Raw genomic sequence first — 24,161 nt, forward strand, 5'->3', positions numbered from 1 at the left:
AACCCACATGCTGTCTCTCACCCCACTCCCTTCCAGGGCTCGCTAGGGTTCCCGTGGTGTTCCAGGGCCTGCCGGGCACTGGGCCCCAGTCACCAGGAGCCGCAGTTGGTCTCAGGCCTTGCTATCTCTGCTCTGGGGAAGCATGACAGGCCTGCCCTCACCTGGCGCCTTGCGACCCTCCCTGCGGCCTGCCCTGCCCTCACACCCCTCGCTGTGTGCTCACTTGGCTCTCAGTGGTCAGACGGCATGGGAGCGCTGACCAGCCCTGAGGTCCAGCCAGGAGGGTCCGGCTGCCCCACAGCCTGTCCACCGGCAATTCCGACTCCCAGTGCTCCCACACGGCTCCTCGCCTCCCCCCGCACCAGACGGCAACGTCTGCCTTCCGGACGGTTCTTCAAGCCTTGACTCCTCCCTTTTCTCCCTTCCTGTTCTATCCGGAAGCAGGTCCTTCCTGAGGGCTGTCTGTCCAAATCCCATCCTGAATCTGACCCCGTCACCACCTCCATGGCCCGACCTGCCCGCTTGTTCCCAGTAACTGCTCTTCCCCCCGTGGTCCCAGCAGCCCCCAAGACCCCCTGCGCTTCCTTCTCCCTCGGAGGGAAAGCTGGGGCCCCCCGCTTGGGTCACGCCCAATTGTTCTGCGGTCTGCCCCCACCTCCTCACTGCCCTGGGTGTTGAGTGGATGCCGCCCCCCGGAGTCCCCCTGACCCCCCACAGCCTGGTGGTCACCCGCGCGTCCACTCAGACGTCAGGCCTCCTCCGATCTCCTAGTCGGATCGCAGCGGGCCCGCTCCTCCCTGAGGACCCGTCACCCGGCCGAGCAGTCAGCTCTTGCTGCTGACGTCTGGCCGCGATGGCAGCACCCGTCCCCCACGCGAATTCCCACCTCAAACTTCCTGAAGAAATTGACGGCCATTAGCTATCACCTTTGATCCCTGATTGGTGACCTCTGACCTTTAGCTCTGATCGGTGGGTAAAAGATTGGCCTCTCTGCTCCTGACCAATTTTTGTCTTTCTTCTCCTGGGCTGGACGGGATGCGTGTGTGAGTCAGTTCATCACAGACCTTCCTCCCTGAGGACCTGCAGGGCCTGGGCTTTGCAAGGAAAAGGTATGAAAAGTCAGAGGGTGGAAGGTACGGGACTCTGGGTAGGGGGACCCAGGGCGGGACGGTGGGCACCAGGCATGCTGGTTTGGAGGTCCGGGGGCTGGGAGGGGTCTCAGGCGGGCACTCCTGGCTCCCTGCCCCCACTTCCCATCCCACAAGTGTGGCTCCCTCTCTTGTCCACCACCTGGGCCTGTCCTGAAGATGAAATGGATCCTCCCCGAGAGCAGCCGGCACAGGGTAGGTGCTGAGAGTCAGAGAGGAGGGTCTGTCCTCATTCAGGAAACGGGCTGGGGCCCCCGCGGAGCCCGGGGTGTGTATGGGGGAGCCAGGGCCGAGGTGGGCGGCCCCCAGCTTGGGGCTGTCCGCACAGTGTGTCCGGGTGTCCCCACCGCAGAGTCACAGCACCATGCCCCCCCCCACCCCCTCTTCCCCACCGGGGCCCCTCTCCCTGGACCACCACCCTTCCTGCCACACCAGGGCCCCGGGGCTGGCCGGGGTTTTCCACCAGACAGTGAGGGAGGGGACCGCAGCCAGGAATGTGCCCTTTGCTCGAGCCCACTGGCGGCCTGGCGGGCAGCAGCCCTGCGGGGTGGGTGACGTCAGCCCCGAGGTGCAGGCCTGGCTGGTTTCGCTGCAGGGCCTCGCCTCCCAGGGAGAGGATGACCTCACCCCGAGAGCAGCGAGGCTGGCCAGCCCGGAGCAGAGCCTTCCCGGAGCAGCTGGGGGCACGTCCGCAGGGCGGGGGACACAGGGTGCCCAGGGCCGGAGCCGGGCCACGCGGTGACCTCTGCTTCGTTCTCTGCCGCTGCGCTCAGGAGCAGCGCACACATTGGTCTGTGTGTGAAGGGATGCCTGCCGCGGCAGCTTCCTGACGGCAAAGCTCGGCCTGCATTTCAGGTGAGCTCGGGTGGATGTTTACCCACCTCACCTTGTCTGGAAAGGGCAGGTTTGCCGCTGAACCGAGATGTAGGGTGCATATTTCAGAATACATTTTACCACCTGAGACCTCGGCCCCCCTCTGTCCCCTTTACGTGATGCATGGCCCAGGAAGGACTGCCCACCCCGGAGCAGACCCAGGCATTCAGGTAACATATGAAACCGCCTTGTTGGTGTTGTCCAGTCGCCCAGTCACGTCCGACTCTTTGCGACCCCATGGACTGCAGCACGCCAGGCTTCCCTGTCCTTCACCCTCTTCCTGAGTTTGCTCGGATTCATGTCTATCAAGTCGGTGGTGCCATCCAAACATCTCAGCCTCTGCCGTCCCCTTCTCCTCCTGCCTTCAATCTTTCCCAGCGTCAGGGTCTTTTCCTGATGCGTCAGCTCTTCGCATCAGGTGGCCAAAGGATTGGAGCTTCGACTTCAACATATCATGCGCAACTTGAAACAGAAAGTTCTCAACTGGGAAAAAATAGGTTTCTTCTCCTCACGAGACATTGTCCCCCAGGCAATGTTGCGCAGAAAAGAATTTGGCTGGAGCTCTTTTTTCCCCATGGTAACTCCATTCACATTAGAATTATGTCCTTTTTCAAAAGAAGATTCATTGTGATTGTTGAGAATTTTAAAAGGGGACTGCTTTTCAAGACACTTGTGGCTCTTGTGTAAATATTCTTTCTTCAGAAATAGATGTACTGACAGCAAAAATTGGTAAAAGGTCCTCCTCTAGCAATGCAAATGCAAATTAGATGTTAGAAAAATACAAGATTCTGGACTTAAAGATTTGTGTGCATGTAAATTTAATGAATTGTGTGTGTCCACAGACATCGCATACACGTCACATATGCACACTCATCATGCATTACACGTGTACGTCGGTTATGCGTCTTCATATAGAACATGTGGGAAGTATCACCTCCAGATGCTTCTGGTCCTCGAGTCTGGACACTGCCCACCCCCTCCCTGGTGGGGAGGCCCCCTTCCTTCTGGAAATGCCTTCACTGTTCACACCCAGGCCCAGCCCGGAGGCATCCCAGCCTCAGTCTTGTCTCACAGATCCTGCCCTGAGCTTATCTCCTCCTCTGACTCAGATCCTTTGATATAGGGCACCAGCCACTGGTTTCTGCGTCTTAGCCGTGTTGGGCCCAAGCCCCTTGGAGCCTAGGCTTGGGTGCTCCCCTATCAGTCCGGCGGGAGAAAGTGAGCCCTTGGAGGGGGCACCCACAGATGAGTCCTTGGTCAGCTGCCCCTGGGCCTTCGCCGAGGGCCGCAGCCCCACACTGGGCCCTGGGAGCCGCCGGGCGGCCCCTGGCCGATTCCCTGAGGGGCCCCTTGGCCCCCCTTCCCTGAGTCTTCTGCGTCCTGTTCCAGCATGTTTTCTGGCAAAGTACGTCCAGTTCTGGGCTTGTCCTGAGCAGACGGGGTGAGCAAGGCCCCCGCTGTCCCCATCTGATGATTTCCACCCCCGAGCCGAGGCCAATGGGCAGACGTCCTCAACTGTGACTTATCCTAATGTTTTCTCCTGTAAATAGGCTCCCCTTGACATTATCAGTGAAGCAAGCCAGACATAGAATGGAAATGCTGAAGGATTCCCCCCGTACGAGGTCCCTGAAGGAGCCGAGCTCGCAGAGGCAGAAGGTGAAGGGGGCGGAGTGCTGATGGGACAGGGTGTCGGCTCGGGAGATGCTGGTGTGGTGGTTGCACAGTGACGTGAATGGACTTAATGCCACTGAGCTGTGCACTTTAAAATGGGTGATTTCATTTTGTGAATATTTTTCCACGGTTAAAAACAAACAAAAAAACACAGTTGATAGCATTTTTAAGTGACCCTTGGAAGAGTTTAGTTAGGTGTGGATTGAGACCTTACAAAAAAACTTCCTTTTTACTTAAAATAATTCAAAAGGAAATCTTTCATCTCGGTGGCATCCAGGGTTTGTTGTGCTGGCTCCCATTTTCCTGGAGAACAGGAGCCTGAATTCGCATCTCTTGGAACCTAGAAATGCTTGTCCACACCCACCTCAGTCCAGGTGGTAATCGGCCGTCAGTCATTTCAGCAAGGCCCTTGCCCACAGCTCGAGACCCTGCCCTTCAGGAGGCAGCCTGGGGTGCCAGGGCATGGACGGTGGAGGTTTTGGCTCCGATTCTAACGCTGCTGCCTGTGGGCTGTGTGATCTCAAGTGAGTGTCCGAATCTCCCTGAGCCTTAGCTTTCTTTGCTGTAAAGTGGAAACGCTAAAGGTTCCTACCTCGTGGAACTAGCAAGACAATTAATTGACATCAAGCATATCAGGGGGGCTTCCCAGGGGCACTTGTGGTAAAGGACCTGCCCGCCAGGGCCGGAGACAGAAGAGAGGTGGGTTGGATCCCAGGACCAGGAAGGTCCCCTGGAGGAGGCCTGGCAATCCACTCCAGTGTTCTTGCCTGGAGAGTCCCATGGACAGAGAAGCCTGGCAGGGACAGTCCATAGGGTTGCTCAGGGTCGGACGCGACTGACGCGACTCAGCGCACAAGCTTGCCAGCCACACGGTGCATCTGTCCTTGCGCTGCTTTTGCTGTTGTTATTGAGCAGAAGGTGAGGCAATCTTTGCTCTAGGGAGCCTTCCCTGACCACCTCCGCCGTTGTCCAGGCTGGGTTAGGCTCTCCTCTGGGCTTCCCAGGCTCCTCGGGGACACCCTGTCGTGACATCGTATCCAGGAGCTGTCAAGGGGAGAGGCTGCTGAAGGCAGCTGCTCTCGGGGGTCCCCCTGGGTTGGCGCTGAGGTGGCCAGCAGCCTCGGGGCTGAGCAGAGGGGCCATGTCCCACTGCCCCGCGGTGGGCAGGCGTGTGGTGAGCAGCAGTGGGATGATCACAGGGACCCCATACCAGGACGCCCGCCCCAGCTGAGGACAGCAGGACCTGAAGGTCTTCTGCAAGCAGCCGCACACTGCTGGGCCTGGGAGAGCAGTCGCCCACGGTGTGGTGACCGCCTGCTGTCCCTTCGGGTCTGGAAGGGAGCTCAGGACCCCTCGGCTCAGGCGAGTGCGCCCCCCTGCCTGCTGCTGAGCATCCTGCCACCTGACCTTCAGGTTGGGCTTTACTGTTTTCAGATCATCTGCTTGTCTGTCACCTGCTCGGGTCTTCCCAGGACGACCCCGAGGGGGTCGTGGCCGTGTTGGTACCCCCTCATGAGAGAGAACAAGAAACTAGCTCTGGGGAGTGAGCAGAGACAGGGCAAAGCTCGACAGTTCCTTCCATGTAAGGTCCCTGGACGAGCCAGTTAGCAGGACAGAAAGCAGGACAGGGGTCCCGGGGCGGGTGGTGTTTAACAGGGCAGAGTTTCAGCTTGGGAGAGGAGCTGTCCTGGAGAAGATGGTGGCCGTGGCTGGACAACAATGTGAACACACTTAATGCCACTAAAAGTGGTGAAAACGGTGAATTTTGTGCCGTGTGTGTGTGTGCTGAGCCGCTTCAGTCGTGTCCAACCGTGTTGACCCCATGGACTGGAGCCCGCCAGACTCCTCTGTCCATAGGATTCTCTAGGCAAGCGTGGGTTGCCACACCCTCCTCCAGGGGAACTTCCTGACCTGGGGATCAAACCCGTGTCTCTTGCGGCTCCTGCATTGCAGGCAGTCTTTGCCGTTAAGCCACCAGGGAAGCACTATGCTGTGTCTGCTGCTGCTGCTAAGTCACTTCAGTCGTGTCCGACTCTGTGCGACCCCATAGAAGGAAGCCCACCAGGCTCCCCTGTCCCTGGGATTCTCCAGGCAAGAACACAAGAGCAGGCCACCATTTCTTTCTCCAATATGCTGTGCATATTGTGCCACAATTTGAGAAAATGTACAACTAATAACTAATATGTGATAATGATATTTTACCGTAGCGTGCTGTAGATAGGAATGTGTCATCACATGTGAGCATATAATGGACCTCTAACCGCACCCTGAGGGGTCCAGGGAGCTCCAAGTTCAGCTGTGGACTCTCCTCTGCTCAGACCGTCCAGGCTCCTCATGCAGAGCACCCTCGAAGCCCCTGGAGCCCTGGGCGCTGGGCTCGCTGGTCTCCCAGCTGCCTCCGGCTCCAGGCCTCTAGCACCTGTGTGCCCTGCCCCACCCCGCCCTGTCTGATCATCTGTCGCGGGGGTCTGAGCGCACTCCTCTAGCCTGGGGTCTGTCCGCCCGCTGGGACGGGGGCAGGGGCAGGGAGGACCTCAGTGGTCTCGGCACTGTCGCCCACTGTGGCAGTGCTCGAGCTTCCCGGGCACGTTACCTGCAGTGGTCCCGCCGGGTGGGGGAGGTGGTCCCACTTCCTCTCCCTACGAGTCTGCTGAGGCCCTTTCAGACGCCCCCAGTCTCCTGCCCTCTACCCTGTCCCGTCTTCTCTGCTGAGCAGGCCTCTGGCCAGTGACTTAGCACCTGCCCAGGGACTTGCCTGGAGAATCCCAGGGACAGGGGAGCCTGGTGGGCTTCCGTCTATGGGGTCACACAGAGTCGGGCACGACTGAAGTGACTTAGCAGCAGCAGCAGCAGCAGGGACAGCCCCAGGGGCGGGCGAGGGGATCCATGGGGCCATGGGCTGAGGGGATCCTGTGGAGCCCCTTGGCGGGGCGGTCCCGGCCCCACACCCCGGGCTGAGAGGGCCGAGCAAAGACCAGGGCGCCTGTGTCCTGCACCCGCCCCTCAGCCTCTGTTTACATCCTTCCTTCCCGTAAGTGCTGGGCCCTGGCCCACTGGCCGGGAGCCAGGCGCACCTGTAGGGCAGGTTGGGCAGAGATCTGGGGGCGTGGGCGCGGGACTGGCGGTGACTCAGGCCTGCGCTCCTCAGGCTGCCCTGGGCCAGGGATTCTGACTCCCAGAGGAGGAGATGCTTCCCGGGGGCTGTGTGGGCTGGAGGGTCAGGAGGGTGCGGCCCGTCCCCCGTCCTCAGTGGGCGTTTCCCGGGGCGCCGAGGTCAGGGAGACACAGCATCGGGCGGGGGTGGGAGCCCCTCACCCCACGCGAGGCCCCGCAGGGCCAGGAGCCCGGGGCGAGGCGAGGGGCAGCCCCTGCACAAGCAGCGAGGGGCCTCTCCAGGGGAACCGCGAGGAGACCCTCGACCCAGGAAGGAGACTCGGGGCGTCCCCGGGGGTTGCGTCTGGCTGTGGGGGAGGGTCAGGCCCTGGGGAGCTGTGACTCACTCAGGAGGGAGGCCTTGTCCTCCGAGACTGAGGCCTGGGGCGGCTCTCTGCCCGACCTCCATCTCCCTGGGCCGCAACCCCCAGACAGCCGCGGGGCGCGGGCGCCTGTCTGTGGCGCCGTCCTCCCCCAGGGCTCTCCGCCCAGCCCCCTGCTGCCCCCGACTCTGACTCTGCCCGACCCCGGCCACCGTGGCTCCTTCTCTTTCTGCCCCTAGGCTTCTCCATCTGCCGGAATAGATGGCCCTGGAACCAGCAGAAGGCAGGGGAGGGGTGCTTTGCACGTTAGCTTGTCTAACTCTGCAACCGCTGCCCCCTCGCCCCCACGCATGAGTCCCGCTGTCCCGTCTGCACCTCTGAGAGCGCTGAGGACCCTTGCGGTCAGCAAGTCCCCTCGGGTGAATCAGCAAGTCTGCTCAGGTGAAGAGTTGAATAGCCTCTTCAACCATTTGTGCTGAAGGACCAGTTTGGTTTCGCTTGACTTTGTTTTGATTTGATTTTCCAATCTAATGCTTTTGCAAAACAATACAAATGGAAGACTAGAAAGAAGAGAAGGAGGGAAAATGACCTGTGGCTGACTTCAGTGTCCGCGTCTCTGCCGTAGAAGCTGTTAGCTGTGTTCGTGTCAGCGGTTAGGAAGCTGTTGTTTTCTTTTCTGCTAACCCCCAACCCCGCCCCAAATAGAAAGTTACTTGTCAAACTGCTGTCAAGTTTTCTAAACAGGGGCTCGTACTGGTCTCTGGACCACATCCCAGGCTGCAGGAGGAGGGTGAGCCTGGAGACCCTGCTCAGGGCAGTGTCCTGAGAGCTGGCTCACCGCGGGGAGGCCAGGCTCCCCGCACCCCTGCACCTGGGGAGGGGGCTTGGGTGTGGGCAGAGGGCTGGGGTGCTAAAGCACCCGTACCACTGTTCAGTCTCTGGGGCATGGTGGGCAGGCCCCAGGTGGTCAGGCTGCCCCTGGGATGCAGCTGTGGACCCTGATGCCTGCAGCCCTCTGGCGGGGAGGACCCTGCTTTAGCTCTGGAGGAGCCCCGTCGAGGGCGAGTGGGTGGGGGCCTCACCCAAGGAGCCTGGGGACCGGGGAAGGCTTTCTGCTTCTCTAAACGCAGCTTGGGTAGCACAAAGGGTGTGCCTTCTTGATCACTGACGTTCAAGGGATGTTTTTTTAAAAAGCAGCCAGAAATAGGCGTGTGCAGGAGAATGCTTTATAAACATGAAAATCACCCAAGTATTGAGGCAAGGTGGTTTGTTTCTCGCAGCATCAGAGACACCTGGGAGAGCCGACCAGGCCCTGGGTAACCTACAGTTACCTCCTCAGTGTATTTGATCATTCATTCAGCACTTACTGCTGGTATACGCGCTCTGCTGGGGTTCTGGCAAGGAAGCCAAAGCAGTGACCTGCAGGCCCCACCATCAGGAGGCCCCCGGATGCTGGGTGCTCCCCCGGAGCTTGGAAGGGTGGCACGGGCAGCCCCCGGGGCTTCCTGGAGGAGGTGGTCTCCCTGGGGGACTGTCGGGTGAATCACGTGGCCTCCTCACAGTGGTCTGTCACGCAGGTGGTACCCGAGCTGGGTGGAGCACCCAAGCTGTTGGAGATGCAGGGTTGGGAGGAAAGGTCAGAACAAGCTGGTCTCAGCAGAGAGTCTATGACGTGGTGCCGTTTATGCAGGATTTATCCACTGGTTCTTTGCTGTGTCAGAGTTGCCTGATGCCGGGGGGTCTCCTCAAGCCCAGAGCTTCCTCGACCCTCATCACAGTTCTGTCCTGAGCTAACCCCGAGCAGAAGAAGCTTCCCGCCAGACCCTCCAACGTGAGCTGGGTGCTTGAGGGATCAAGTCACGTCTCCAGATCTTCTCATCTCAGCGGAGGCGGTGAGGGCCGTCCTGCCCCACGCGGGCATCGAGCAGCGTGCGAGGGACCCTCGCCAGGGGGCTAACGGCCGTTACCTCCAAGGGCGAGCTTTGAGATGACTGCTCACGTCTCTGCTCTCTGGGCACAGTCCGAAACATGGAGTACTTTGTGAAAGTGACAGTTTTACTGGGATTGAATCCCATAGCATTAAATGCAGTGCTTTAAGCTGGACAAGCAGTGTATTTTAGTGACCTCACACGGCTGTGCAGCTGTTCCCACCATTGAGTTTCAGGACATTTTATCCCAAAAGAAGTCTGGTGCCACCGGCAGTCACACCCCACTGCCCCTCCCCCAGCCCCCAGGACTGCCCATCTGCCCTCTGTCGGCGAGAATTTGCCTGTTCTGGACGTTTCCTTCAATGTGGACTCCACGACTGGCTTCTCGTGTTCAGCATCGTCTTTCCAAGGTTCATCCAACTTGTGCATGCTTCTTTCCTGTTTCCTGATATATCTTGTCATATTCCGATTGTATTATTTACTGAAACAGCGAGTAATAACTCTGACCGTCTGTTGCCATTACAAATATTTTCCAGAACCAGCAGGGCTTGAGCTTGCTGTTGGTGTGGGGAAGGCACGTGCAGTGTCAGCATCACTTGTGTCTCAAGAGTGTTTCTGTTGAGCGACTCCCGTCTGACATGTGGGGCACGTGGAAAGCATCTGTGCTGTGAGGCGCCTTGTGGTCGGGGCAGAAAGGGTCACATAATAAACAGAGACAGTGGGTAGTTTGGGGGTGACGAGAGCCCTGCGGAGCGGACGGCAGCACAGACCGGGACGTGCTGGCCAAGGCCTCTCCGGAGCGGTGAGATTCAAGCCAGGACTTGTCTGGGAGCCGAGAGCCCCAGGAGGGGGAGGGGGCCGCGAGTGACAGGAGGAGGCGGTGAGTGCCCAGCGAGCGCAGGGCCCTGCAGGCAGAGCTCAGAGGTAACACAGTGGGGGACCCGGCCCAGAGACTGCGATCACCGCTGCCTGCCAAACGCTTCCCCAGTCCAGGGGCCCAGGTCAGGAGGGCGGGGCTGGCACTGGGCCGAGACTCAGGTGCGCCTGGCGAGTGTGGACAGGCCCCGAGTGGCTGGACGGAGCCCCAGGCAGTGAGTCCTGGAAAGGGGAAGGCAGGCCAGCGCGGATTCTGTATCCATGGCAACCAGGGCCGCGCCGCCTCTCCTGGTGACCTAGGACCAGGTCCCCAGTGCTCAGGGGCGCCCGGGCTCCCTGGCGGCTGGGGTGTGGCCTCGGCCTCGCAGCGACCGGGCAGCTGTGTAATGGAGCACGCTGCATGTGGGCGGCCTGGTGGTGCGGCCCGCAGCCAGGGTGAGGGGGTGCATGCAGGGCGGCCCCCAGGCAAATAGACTCCAGTCACGCACCCAGTGGGGCTCAGCGGGACCGTCCCGGCAGGGCACCCAGGCCCCTGCGGAGGTGGAGCTTGGCACACGGCATGGACCCAGCGGCCCGCTCAGCCTGCTCAGCGTTATCCTGAGACAGGAGGGTGGTGGATGAGAAGAGTGCGGTGGCCAGGGACCCTGTGATCCTCCCTGGAAACGTGTACTGGGGACGAGGGTTGGGGAAGAGCCGGTAAAACCACCTCCACCTGGAGAGAGAGGCCCCGCTAAACTCACCAGGAATTAGTGTGTGGAAGGGCTGACAGTCAGGCGTGGGCTTCGGGGAGTGCTGCCCCTGCCCCCAGAGATTTCAACCCTGGAGGGAAATCAGAGCTCAGTGTCTGGCCTTCCTTAGCCAGGCGAGCAGAGCACAGGTGAATACGGACCCTGTGGCATTTGGATTCAACCAGGGACAAGTTTACAGTCACTCAGTATACTCGTGAACAGCACTTACATGTGTGTGAGACACAGATGGATCAGGAGTCGGTTCCATCCTAGTGGGGCTGAGTCCAGTGACACTGAGTCTCAGGCAGTAAATTCACTCATCTGCGCCTGCCTCCTGCTCAGCTGCCTCTGTCTGTCTGTTTCTCTCTCCTCTCTCCCCTGAGCCGCCCGCCCGTCCATCCATCCACCCACCCATCCACTCACCCATCCATCCACCTACCCACCCATCCACCCATCCACCCACCCACCCATCCACCCACCCATCCATCCACCCATCCATCCATCCACTCACCCACCCACCCACCCATCCATCCACTCACCCACCCATCCATCCACTCACCCAACCACCCACCCACCCATCCATCCATCCATCCACCCATCCATCCACCCATCCATCCATCCACTCACCCACCCATCCATCCATCCACCCATCCATCCACTCACCCACCCACCCATCCAACCTTCCACCCACCCACCCACCCATCCAAACTTCCACCCACCCACCCACCCATCCAACCTTCCACCCACCCATCCATCCTTCCATTCATCCACCCACCCGCCCACCCACGCACCCACCCTTATCCCGTCTGGTCACCTCTGCCCTCTGTGACTCTCCCCGCCCCCGCAAACCCTCTGAGAGCTGCAGCCTGGTCTTGGCCCCCCGCCCTCAGGGACAGCAGCAGGGCAGACAGGCTTCCCTCCCATCTCAGGAGCTGCCATGTCTGCCTGATTGCTGAGGCCAAATTCAAGGAATTAGCCTGGATTCTTCTGCGCCCTCACACACCTCATATTAATCTACTACAAGCTTCTATCACACTTCAGAACCGTTCCAAACGTTCCTAGTTCTCTCCACCGCCCCTCTAACACCCCAACCCTCACCAAACACCTGCCCACTCACTACATCAGCCCTTCACCAGAGTCCCCGTTCCCTCACCAGGACCCTCTGCAAACCGTCTCCGAGTAGCCAGTATCTGTGTTCAGTTATTGAAATGCAGCTGATGTGTTAATGCTGCACTAGTTTCGGTGAGCAGCACAGTGACTCAGTTATAAATGTGCTTTCCTCTCAGATTCTTCTCCATTACAGCTTACTGCGAGACGCTGAACAGTTCCTCGACTCTAACGTGGGTCTCTGCGGCGTGTGTTTTATGCGCAGTGGTTTATATCTCTTGATTCCAGGCCCCTCTTCTGTCCCCGCTCCCTCTCGAGTAACTATGAGTTCGTTTCTGTGTCTGAGTCTGCTTCTGTTTTGGAAACATAAAACTCTCTTTTCAAAGAAAAGAATTGCTGTGTAGAATCCTGCTGCTGCTGCTGCTTGTCACTCAGTCCTGTTTAACTCTTTGCAGCCCCGCGCACTGTAGCCCGCCAGGCTCCTCTGTCCGTGGATTTCCCAGGCAAGAGTGGGTTGCCATTTCCTTTGCCAGGGGACTTCCCTGACCCAGGGATTGAACCAGCATCTCCTGCCTTGCAGGCAGGCTCTTTACCACTGAGCCACCTGGGAAGCCCACGTAGAATTCTGTACCTAGCCAAATCGCCCACTGGGCGTGAGAGTGGGAAGTCTGCTCACAATTTATAACGATCCCCAAGTCAGCTTCCACATTGTCTTTCCAGAAAGCTACTGGGGGTGTCCCTGGTGGCCCAGTCGCTGGGACTTCACCTCTGAAGGCAAGGGGTGTGGGGTCAAGCCCTAGACCCGCGTGTCTCAGGGCCAAAAACCCACAGATGAACGACAGAAGCAATACTGCAACAAATTCAATTAGACATTAAAAATGATTCACGTTTAAAAAGTCTCAACGATGGTTCTGCTTTTTTTCAAAGAAAGTTCCCAGGAGACGTATCCACTCCCGCCCCCGGGAGGGGCTGGACCCCTTTTGGTTGCTGGTCATTTGGCTGTGATCCCCTCTCTATATGTGAGAGGAGCTGGCAAGTCTTTCGCACCTTGGTGTCCTGAAGGTTAGCTATGCCATGACTTCTGTTTGCAAACTCGCTCCTGGGCACTTGCCTTGCCCTTTGCCCTGGGAAACTGAAGGCTGCTTCAGCTCCATTTGGGGGAGTTGTCTGAGCTCTTTCCATGAGGATTTCCTTACTCCTGTTTCCTCTCTTCTGTCTTCCAAGAACCCTTGTATTTCAGAAGTTTAACTCTCCAGGACTAATTCTCTGATTTTCCTACTTTTTCTCTCATATTTTCCATCACATTGTCTTTATTTTGTGTGTGTGTGTGAAGGGGGTGAAGTAGAAAAGAATATCTTTACTTGCTTTGCCAAGGCTGAGGGGCCCCAGAGGGCTAATGCCCTCAAAACCGAGTGTCCAGACCTGGAGGGAGTAGTTGTGGTTCACGGCCTGTGTACTCAGCTCAGGGCACCGTGCTGATGGGTTGGTGGTGCGGTGGGCGGCAGTCAGCGTCACCAGCCTACCGGTTTTGGCAAGACTTGGGTCTACACGCTTGCGGGCAGCAGACCCTGAGCATCTTCCGCCGGTGGGGGTTCGGTATCTAGTGTCCGGACACACTGAGTCTCAGGTTCTTGATGTCTCATTGCAGACAGAAGTCTGTCAGAGACAACTGATAGGTAAGCGGTGGATTTATTTAGAGAGGTACACTCCACAGACAGTGTGGGCCGCCTCGGACAGTGAGAGTGGCCCACGGTGTCCTTTAGCTCTCTTTTCTGGAAAAGTCTCTCAACTTTATTTTCTGTCTACTGAGCTTATCATTTCTGCTTTCCTGTGTATAATTTCCAAGAGCCCTTTTATGTTCTACAAGTGCTCTTTTTTTTTTTCATGACATTCTATTCCTGTGTGCTTTTTCTCTATTGCTGCATAACAAACTATTTCAAAACTCAGAAATTTAAAAAAATAATAAACTTTATTTTCTCACAGATCCTAGGGGTCAAGAGTCCTGGTGGGGCTTGCCTAGATGGGCTCTCTCATAAGGTTTCGGTCTAGATGTTGGCCAGAGGCTTGATGGGGCTGGAAGGTGCATTTGCCACATCCTATTCTTGTATGCTGGGTTGCTTCTGACCATGCACACTGCTGTCTCTGGACACAGAGATCAGCTGAAAGAACTCCCAATGGGCAAGTTTGGGCCATCTGAACAACAAAGCAAATACCGTATGATTAGCATATAACCCAGTGCACTCCGGGAGTTGGTGATGGACAGGGAGGCCTCGCGTGCTGTGATTCATGGGGTTGCAAAGAGTCAGACACGACTGAGCTACTGAACTGAACTGAACTGAGCAATATCCACATGTCTATAGACAGAGTGCCTGAAGAACTATGGACGGGCGTTTGTGACATTGTACAGGAGGCAGTGATCAAGACCATCCCCAAGAAAAAGAAATGCAAAAAGGCAAAATGGTTGTCTGAGGAGGCCTTAGAAATAGTTGAGAAAAGAAGAGAAGCGAAAGGCAAAGAAGAGGAAAGATACACCCATTTGAGTGCAGAGTTCCAAAGAACAGCAAGAAGAGATAAGAAAGCCTTCCTCAGTGATTAATGCAAAGAAACAGAGGGAAACAATAGAATGGAATAAACTAGAGATCTCTTCAAGAAAATCAGATTCCAAGGGAACATTTCATGCAAAGATGGGCACAATAAAGGACAGAAATGGTACGGACCCAACAGAAGCAGAAGATATTAAGAAGAGGTGGCAAGAATACACAGAAGAACTGTACAAAAAAGATCTTCATGACCCAGATAACCACGATGGCGTGATCACTCACCTAGAGCCAAACATCCTGGAATGTGAAGTCAAGTGAGCCTTAGGAAGTATCACTATGAACAAAGCTAGTGGAGGTGATGGAATTCCAGCTGAGCTATTTCAAATCCTGAAAGATGATGCTGTGAAAGTGCTGCACTCAATATGCCAGCAAATGTGGAAAACTCAGCAGTGGCCACAGGACTGGAAAAAGGTCAGTTTTCATTCCAATCCCAAAGAAAGGCAATGCCAAAGAATGCTCAAACTACAGCACAATTGCACTCATCTCACATGCTAGCAAAGTAATGCTCAAAATTCTCCAAGGCAGGCTTCAGTAGTACGTGAACCATGAACTTCCAGATGGTTAAGTTAGATTTAGAAAAGGCAGAGGAACCAGAGATTAAATTGCTAACATCTTTCGGATCATCAAAAAAGTGAGAGAGCTGCAGAAAAACATCTATTTCTGCTTCACTGACTATGCCAAAGCCTTTGACTGAGTGGATCACAGTAAACCATGGAAAATTCTTCAAGAAACGGGAACACCAGACCACCTGACCTGCCTCCTAAGAAATCTGTATGCAGGTCAAGAAGCAACAGTTAGAACTGGACATGGAACAACAGACTGGTTCCAAATTGGAAAAGGAGTACGTCAAGGCTGTATATTGTCACCCTGCTTATTTAACTTATATGCAGAGTATATTATGAGAAATGCTGGGCTGGATGAAGCACAAGCTGGAACCTCAGATATGCAGATGATACCATCCTTATGGCAGAAATCAAAGGACTAAAGAGCCTCTTGATGAAAGTGAAAGAGGAGAGTAGAAAAGTTGGCTTAAAACTCAACATTCAGAAAACTAAGATCATGGCATCCGGTCCCATCACTTCATGGCAAACAGATGAAGAAACAATGGAAACAGTGACAGACTTTATTTTCTTGGCTCCAAAATCACTGCAGACGGTGACTGTAGTCATGAAATTAAAAAACACTTGCTCCTTGGAAGAAAAGTTATGACCAACCTAGACAGCATATTAAAAATCAGAGACATTACTTTGCCAATGAAGGTCCATCTAGTCAAGGCTATGGTTTTTCCAGTGGTCATGTATGGATGTGAGAGTTGGACTATAAAGAAAGCTGAGCACTGAAGAACTGAAGCTTTTGAACTATGGTGTTGGAGAAGACTCGTGGAGACTGCAAGGAGATCCAACCAGTCCATCGTAAAGGAAATAAACCCTGAATATTCATTGGAAGGACTGATGCTGCAGGTGAAATTCCCATACTTTGGCCATCTGATGCGAGGAACTGACTCATTTGAAAAGACCCTGACGCTGGGAAAGAGAGAAGTCAGGATGAGAAGGGGACGACAGAGAATGAGGTGGCTGGATGGCATCACCGACTCTGTGGACATGAGTCTGAGTGAACTCCGGGAGTTGGTGATGGACAGGGAGGCCTGGCGTGCTGTGATTCATGGGGTCACAAAGAGTCTGACACAACCGAGCGACTGAACTGAACTGAACTGACTGTGAAATAAACAAATAATTGCTGTCCTGCTCGTACTGCGTGAGACACATCAGAAAGCCGCGGCCGAGGGGCGCTCTCCAGGGTGTCTCAGCGGCGGTCTCTCACTGTCGAGGTCGTCAAAAGCAAGGACAGCCTGGGCTTCTCCAGGGTGTCTCAGCGGCGGTCTCTCACCGTCAAGAAAGCCGCGGCCGAGGGGCGCTCTCCAGGGTGTCTCAGCGGCGGTCTCTCACCGTCAAGGTCGTCAAAAGCAAGGACAGCCTGGGCTTCCCTGGTGTCCAGTACTTATGAATCGGCCTTCCCATGTAAGGGGCACAGGTTCGATTCCTGGTCAGAGAAATGAGATCTTACATGTCACTAGGCAACTAAGCCTGAGGGCGGCAACTGCTGAGCCCAAGTGCTCCAACTAGAGAGAAGCCCACGTGCTGTAACGGAAGACCCCGCAGGACGCAGCTAAGACCTGATCAGCCACAGTGAAGCCAGTCAAGCGTTCTCCACAAGGGGAGCCCTGCAGGGAGAATCAATCAAGCGTGCTCCACAGCAAGAGGAGCCCTGCAGGGAGAAGCCCACACAGCGCAACTGGAGAGCAGTCCCCACTGACGACAGCCAGGGAAAGCCCTCCGCAGCGGTGAAGGCCCAGCACAGCCAGAAACAGACGAGCAAGGAGATACAATCATTAGAACAAACAGGAACAAAGCAAGGCAAGTCTGAAAAAATGGTACAGCCAAGGGGGTCTGAGAAGACAGTTAAATGTCATGTGGTCCCTGGACGGCATCCAGGAACGGGTAAAAGGACATTGGGTAAAAACTAAGGGTGTCCGCATACAGCGTGGACCCGGTGAGCCTGTGGAGGGTGGGCTCATGCTCCCTGACAAGCACAGCAAATGTGATGTAAGATGCTGCCAAGGGAAGGGCTGACCTCGGGAGAGCCCTCATTTTCCTAGAAAGTTAACATCATTCTAAACTCCACCCCTAGGCGAAAGTTTATTCCAAGAAAACAATAAGCCCACAACATTCTTTCCACTTAACACCCCCACAGGTTCCTATCGCACTTGAAATCAGAATCTTTAGCCTGACCCAGAGTGGCCAGGGCTTCCCAGAGCTCCCTCCCTGGGCAGGTCCCGCTGGGTCCTGGCGGGGCCCCAGCATCAACTGTTTCCTCTGCCTTCACATCTTCCCATTCTCAGTTTAAACGTCACCTTCTTGGGCATCCCAGACTTCCTCACCTAAGTAGATACTAGGGACTTCCGAGGTGGTCCAGTGGCTAAGACTCTGCACTACCAAAGCAGGGGCCTGTGTTCCATCCCTGGTCAGGGAACCAGGGCCCGCATGTGGCAGCTAAAGATCCCACATGCAGCACTGAGGCCCGGCGCAGCCAAAGGAATCAGGGGCCACCGGTCCCTGGCAGGGCTCTCAGCCCTGCCAAGTCCTAATTCCTGCCCGATGTTTTGTTCTGTTTGTCTGCTGTCTGCCTCCATCTGTGAAAACGCAGATCCCGCGAGACCAGGGCCTTAATCCCCAGAACCCAGGAAACCTGGGGCAGGAAAGGTATTCCGTTAATATTTGTTGAATGAAGACAGGATTTCCTGATGTTCTGTTTTCAGATCCCGTTGCTCTGTTTCATTTAGAAAATACGCTCACTCAGTCCTGCTCACTGGGTGATCGGTCACTTACTGTCCTGTGTTCTCGGTCATCTTGTGATGTTGCCTGGTCAGTGGCTGACAGAGTTGTAGTTGTTTCGGGGTGATTCTGGTGGTGGGGGCTTTGGGTAGATACCAGCAGGGCAGCTCGAGCCCTGCTCCCTTCTCGCCCTGTAAAGCGCCCTGACCCCAGTCCTCCTACTCTTTGTTTTGTGTTTTAGACTTTTCGGTAAACTCTCATCTAACAGGTCTAAGGCTCAAGCAAGTGTGAAAACCCCAACACGGGATCATTTTACTTCTGAGCCAAAATTTTTCAGGCATGAAAAGACACCATCATCATCAGCAGGTAGGGAAACGCAAATCAAAGCCACAACTTCACACCCACCAGGATGGCTATGATCAAAACACAGGGGCCTCCCTGGTGGGCCAGTGGCTAGTACTCCACTGTGCCAGTGCAGGAGGCCTGGGCTCAATCCCTGGTCAGGGAGCTAGACCCTACACGCCACAGCTCAGAGTTCACGTCGCAACAAGAAATCCCAGTGCTGTAGCCAAGACGGGGCTCAGCCAAATAGATAAATATTTAAAAAAAATTCCTGGTTGGGGAACTAAGACTCCACGTAGTGTGGCCAAAAATGAGAGCAAAAGACAGGCAACAAGTACTTGGCGAGGATATGGAGAAGTTGGAGCCCTCATGCAATGCTGGGGGACTGTATCAGAAAAGGGTGCAGCCACTTTGGAAGAGTCTAGCAGTTCCTCAAAATGGTAAAGATCTTATGATTACATGAGCCAGCAATTTTACTCTCAAGCAAGAGAGCTCACACAACTTTGTGCATGGACACCCATAGATGCTTTATTCATAAGAGGGAAAAGTCCTTCAGTTGATAAATGGATAAACGAAACATGGTCTATCCATAAAACAGAATATTATTCAGCCATAAAAGTAGGATACCAGTCCATACCATGATGTGGACGAACCTTAAAATCATTAAGCAAAATGAGAGGAGCCAATCACAAAAGGCCACCTGTTGTGTGATTCCATTGATAAGAAATACCCAGAACAGGAAATGCAGGGAGACAGGAAGTGGAGTCAGGGCCTAGGGCTTCCCAGGTAGCTCAGGGGTAAAGAACCCGCCTGCCAAGGCAGAACAAGAGAACGAAGGTTTGATGCCTGGGTCAGGAGGATGCCCTGGCGGAGGGCATGGCAACCCACTCCAGCATTCTTGCCTGGAGAATCCCACAGACAGAGGAGCCTTGTGGGCCACAGTCCAGGGGGTCGCAAAGAGCTGGACACGACTGAGCAGCTGAGACCGCACGCATGCGGTGGGTGGTTGGGGAAAATGGGGAGTGACTGCTTATCTGTATGGAGTTTCTTCCGGGGCTGATGAAAGTGTTCTAAACATGACTGTGGGGGTGGTTGCACAACTCTGTGAATAGATTAAAAACCACTGAATCGTGTACATTAAATGGGTGACTGAAGGTATCATTGTTAAGTCGCTCAGTCGTGTCCGACTCTTTGCGACCCCGTGGACTGCAGCACGCCAGACTTCCCTGTCCTTCACCATCTCCCGGAGCTCACTCAAACTCGTGTCCATGGAGTTGGTGATGCCATCCAACCGTCTCATCCTCTGTCGTTCCCTTCTCCTCCTGCCCTCAATCTTGCCCAGCATTAGGGTCTTTTCCACTGAGTTGGCTCTTCACATCAGGTGGCCACAATATTGGAACTTCAGCTCCAGAATCAATCCTTCCAATGAATATTCAGGACTGATTTCCTTTAGGATGGACTGGTTTGATCTCCTTGCAGTCCAAGGGACTCTCAAGAGTCTTCTCCAACACCACAGTTCAAAAGCATCGGTTCTTCGGCACTCAGCTTTCTCTATAGTCCAACTCTCACATCCATACATGACTACTGGAAAAACCATAGCTTTGACTGTACGAACCTGTGTCGGCAAAGTAATGTCTTTGCTTTTTAACATGCTATCTCTGTTTGTCCTAGGTTTTCTTCCAAGGAGCAGCCATCTCTTAATTTCGTGACTTTTAGACTGAAGGTACGGGAGCTATAAATCACTAAAGTTGTTTAGGAAGACAACCGTCAAGCCCGCGCTACTTGGAGCCTGAATCCTAGCTCTTCACACCATCAAGTGGATCCGTGACCGCCGACCGTGGGAGAGCGCGGCTCTGAGCGCGCATCTGTTGTGTCAACAGACTCGCCTTTCCTGAGAGACGGGCTTTGCCTCGGCTCTGTGTATCTGCAGCGCCTGCAGCGGTACCTCTCGGGCGCTGTTTGTGGAACCAAGGCCTGTTAAGCCACGTGGCCTTTTCAGAGGAGCCAGCTGCATGGACGCGGGGAGAGAGGCCACCAGGCTGCTCCCGGGTGTCAGCTCTGTGGTCTGCCCTGGTGGCAGAGAGCCAGGCTCACACCCTTCCCAGGGAGCCGGATCCAGATCTGGGGAACAAGAGCAGCAGGGGTGCAAACACCCGGCTTCTTGGCCCCACGTGGGCCGACCTGGGGGCAGTCCTCCTGCAGAGCCGTCCTCTGGCGCCCGGCGCCCCTGGGCCCAGTCCTTTCCCTTCTGTCCAGAAGTGTCGATTCTAATCAGTTCCCTACACTCCCGGGGAAACTGGGTGGCTGTGGTCTCAGAGCAGGGGACGCGATGGGGTCTGGGGCTGGACGCCTCCTTCCAGCCGGCAACCAGCACCCCATCGTGTGGGAGCCGTGGGCGCAGGCTGGCGTGTGACACCCCCCTCCCCGGGTGGTGCATCAGGAGGGCAAGACGCCGGCTCTGGGGAAGCCTGGCAGGAGGGCTTGAGGAGGGCGGGAGGGGACAGCCCTGGCCCAGGCCGAGGCTGCGACACAGACACCCCCGACCACCTGGGGACTCGGCTGCTTCATTGTAGCACCCCCGTCTTGACTCTCTCACCTCTTTTGTGGTGGAGATCTACCTGCGGAGTCAGTCATTCTGTTTCGAGGGCACCGGGGGCATTTCAGCACGGGACCCCACTGGGGGCCCCCCCGTGCTCACACCCACACCCTTTCCACTCTCAGTGTGCTCTGTCTGGATGACAGGTGACCTTAATGTGCCTCCTTCAAGCCCTGAATTCCGTGCCCTGCTGTGGCTGCCCCGATCTGCATGGAAAGAACTCAGGGGACCTGGGCAACCCCATACATTGCTAGCTGGTCAGTCTGAGCTCTTGATGACAGGCTGACCTTCTCCTCCAGGGGTCCCACCCCCTCGGAGAGGAGGCCTGCTGGGGGGCCGGGAAGGAGGCCCCGGGTGGGGGCCCTGGGAGCCGCCCTGAGCTGGCGGGGCTGTGGCGGCCCTGACGGTTGGCCGCGCCCCCTCCATGCCACCCTGCTGACAGGCACATCCCTGCCAGCCCGCCTGCATTTGCTTTCCTCAGGTTTCTGTTATATAAATTCTAAAAAATGTTATCTTCACCTGGGATCATCTTGTTCTTTGACACCTGGGGCGTCTTATCCTTGTAAGAGCAAGGCCTTCCAGGTGCTGGGTGGTGGGTTTAGGGTCCGGGGGCAGGAACAGCACTGGGGGGACACAACACAACTTACCATTTACTTGACATCTGGCCAACTCTTGCCGTGAGAGACTGTGCGGCTCCGTGTCTGGTGGAATTCACACTATGCTTCTTATTCTATTTTTTGACCACACAGAGAGGCATGCATGGCCTGAGTTCCCCGGCCAGCGAGTGAGCCCGCGCCCTCTGCACTGGCAGCGTAGTCGTGACCGCTGGGCCACAGGCACGTGCTGTTCCTGTCCTCACTGTCCTGGGTGGACACAGAGGCTGCAGGGTGGGCTCGTCAGTGACCAGGCAGCTGGGGCTTAAACCGTACGCGCTGTGTCATTTACAAGCTGAACGTTAGTCACAGCCGTGCATTGCTGGATGCTTAGCTCTTTTTTAACAATAAAAAATTCTATAGTTTAGGTGTGCACATCATTTCTGTAGAAGCGCAAATGCTACTGCACATTTAACAGAGCCCAGAATCACGTGCACACAGCTGTCACGGGCTCGGGAAAACCAAGCTCTCTGTGTGCCTTGATTGCTGTATTCGCCACATCCCGGTGGTCTGGAAACCAAGCCACACTGTCTGCCCTGGCCTTTTGGACTATGAAGACTCCCTTTTCAAAAACAGACAAGTACTAACGCATGTATATGGAATTTAGAAAGATGGTAACGATAACCATGTATGCGAGACAGCAAAACAGACACAGGTGTATAGAACAGTCTTTTGGACTCTGTGGGCAAGAGCGAGGGTGGAATGATTTGGGAGAATGGCACTGAAACATGAACATTAGCATATGTGAAACGAATCGCCAGTCCAGGTTCGATGCATGAGACAGGACGCTCGGGGCTGGTGTACTGGGATGAACCAGAGGGAGGATAAGGGGAGGAGGGAGGTGGGAGGGAGGTTCAAGATGGGGAACATATGTACACCCGGGGCGGATTCATGTCAATGTATAGCAAAACCAATACAATAACGTAATTAGCCTCCAATTAAAATAATTAAAAAAAAAAAAAAACAAGCAAAAGACACCCACTGGCCCTCCACTTGCCAGGAACTTGGCTTCTGACATCTTCCTGTTGAGAAATACGAGGGCCTCTGTGGCTTCTCCTGAGACACTCTCCCCCCGGCTCGCCCGCCACGTTTCTGCAGGTCTGTGTCCCACCGCGCGAGCTGGTGTCACTCAGTCGCGTCCGCCTCTGCGGCCCCCTGGACTGTAGCTGCCAGGCTCCTGTCTGTGGGATTCTCCAGCCAGGAATACTGAAGTGGGTTGCCATGCCCTTCTCTGCACCAGAGGGTCTCTCAAAGCTGCAGAGCTGGTGTGAGGGGCTCCACTCAAGCACCCAGAGCTTTCCCCGGTCCCCGGGGTTGAGTCAGCTCTGCGCCCAGCTGAGCGGGCCCCAGGACCTGAAACCAACTGTCTCTCCCTCTGGCCTCCCATGCCCTCTCCTGTGTCTGTTCCAATCACCCTGACCTTTATTTACAGACAAACTTCTCTGCACAGGTGAGCACACAGTGTCCGGATCCTACCCCCTGGGTGCCTCCTGTCCTTGCTAGCAGCCGCCTGCCTGCCCCTGTGACAGTGTGGGGACCCTGCCAGCTTTCCCCAGGTCCCCATGCGTCCCCGAGCTGGTGGGGGGGGGAGAAAGAGGTGCCCCCTCCTCCAGGGCACGGGGTGGGGGTTGCCGTTCCCACCTCCCGCTCCCTCCTGCCCCTGCCCCAGGTGTGGGGAGAGGCCCCACTGTCCTGTCTCAGGGGGCCCCGCCCGGTGTGCACAGAGGTGAGTCAGGGCCAGCCTTGGCCTCCTGGACTCCACTTGGGCTTCTCAGAGCCTACGGTCCACCCAGGGGGTTGGGGGGAGAGGCTGCTCCCTGGGGCCCCGGGGACGTCCACTGGCCCATTCGGCCGCTGGGTCCCGAAGGGGATGGGGTCCTGGCGGATGGGGGATGGTTTCTCGGGGCACTGGCCTCCTTTTCCCTGCAAACTCCCCTTGCCCTTTGGAGGCCAAGGCAGATGGTGGTGCTCTCATTGTAGGCCTGTGTGGGGTCCCAGGTGCCCCGGAAGCCCTGAGCCCAGGACTCTGCTATGGAGGAGGCACCTGGGGCACTGAACAGGCTCGTTGGATCAGCCGGGCCCCTGGGCCGTATTTCTTTCTCTACCTTGACCAGCCCAAAAAGGCTTCGGGGGACATCCCCCCTACGCACTCTCTCCCCAGACTGAGCAGGGCCTGGGGGCTGGGAGTGTGGCTTGCCCACCGGGCTCCCAGCAACCTGGAGAGCTGTTATTCCAGAACCCGATAAGTGCCTGGGTGGGGCCAAGATAGGAGCAGCTGTTTGAAGTCCAGAGTGATAACTGCTTCAGAGAAGCTGATAAGAGCCGGAGACTCCCCGGCTCAGGCTCCCCGGCTGGCAGTGCGCCTCTTGCCGGCCACGGCCTGTGCTGCCCCCTGAGCCCACGCAGCGGAGCACAGGGCCCCAGTCCCTGCTGGGCCCTGCTCTGCCATTCAGGGCGTCGCCCTTCCCACTCCTCTCTGCCAGCTGTGAGGTGTCCTTCCCAACCATCCTTCCACACATTCTTCATCTGCCAAACACGTGTTTCCCGGGAGCCCTTCTGCACTGGCACAGCTGTGGGTGCAGGGCCACCACCAGGCAGGGTCTGCTCTCAGGGTGTCAGGGACCAACCACTCCCCAATGATCACAGGGTGACATGGGAGCATGCGTGAAGGGTCACACGGGAGCTGAGTAGGCAGCTGTAGATACCGCGGTCGGGATACCCTCTATGCAGTCTTGGAGGATGAGGAGTGATGGTGGGCAAAACTTTCCAGCGAGGAGAGCACGTGCAAGGGCCCTGGAGTAGGAGCGTCTGGGTGCGAGGAGTGGATGGGG

At 56.2% G+C, this 24,161-nt stretch overlaps 1 long non-coding RNA gene across 2 annotated transcripts; it reads left to right on the top strand.

The window, feature by feature from the left end:
- Window positions 1–472: 472 nt before the first annotated feature.
- On the top strand, window positions 473–9,582 carry LOC148775068 (uncharacterized). 2 transcript variants are annotated; one of them, XR_016039536.1, is made up of 6 exons: window positions 473–1,109; window positions 1,308–1,343; window positions 1,922–2,003; window positions 3,572–3,677; window positions 4,112–4,216; window positions 7,408–9,582. It is a non-coding gene; the product is annotated as an uncharacterized LOC148775068 (long non-coding RNA). The 2 variants fall into 2 exon arrangements; XR_016039535.1 differs by lacking the exons at window positions 473–1,109; window positions 4,112–4,216 and having other exon boundaries at window positions 1,207–1,343; window positions 1,744–2,003.
- The last annotated feature ends 14,579 nt before the right edge of the window (window positions 9,583–24,161 follow it).

This window comes from Moschus berezovskii, chromosome 17, assembly GCF_049115385.1.
Source record: "Moschus berezovskii isolate FMDL1 chromosome 17, NW_MosBer_1.0, whole genome shotgun sequence".
In the NCBI taxonomy this organism is placed as follows: domain Eukaryota; kingdom Metazoa; phylum Chordata; class Mammalia; order Artiodactyla; family Moschidae; genus Moschus; species Moschus berezovskii.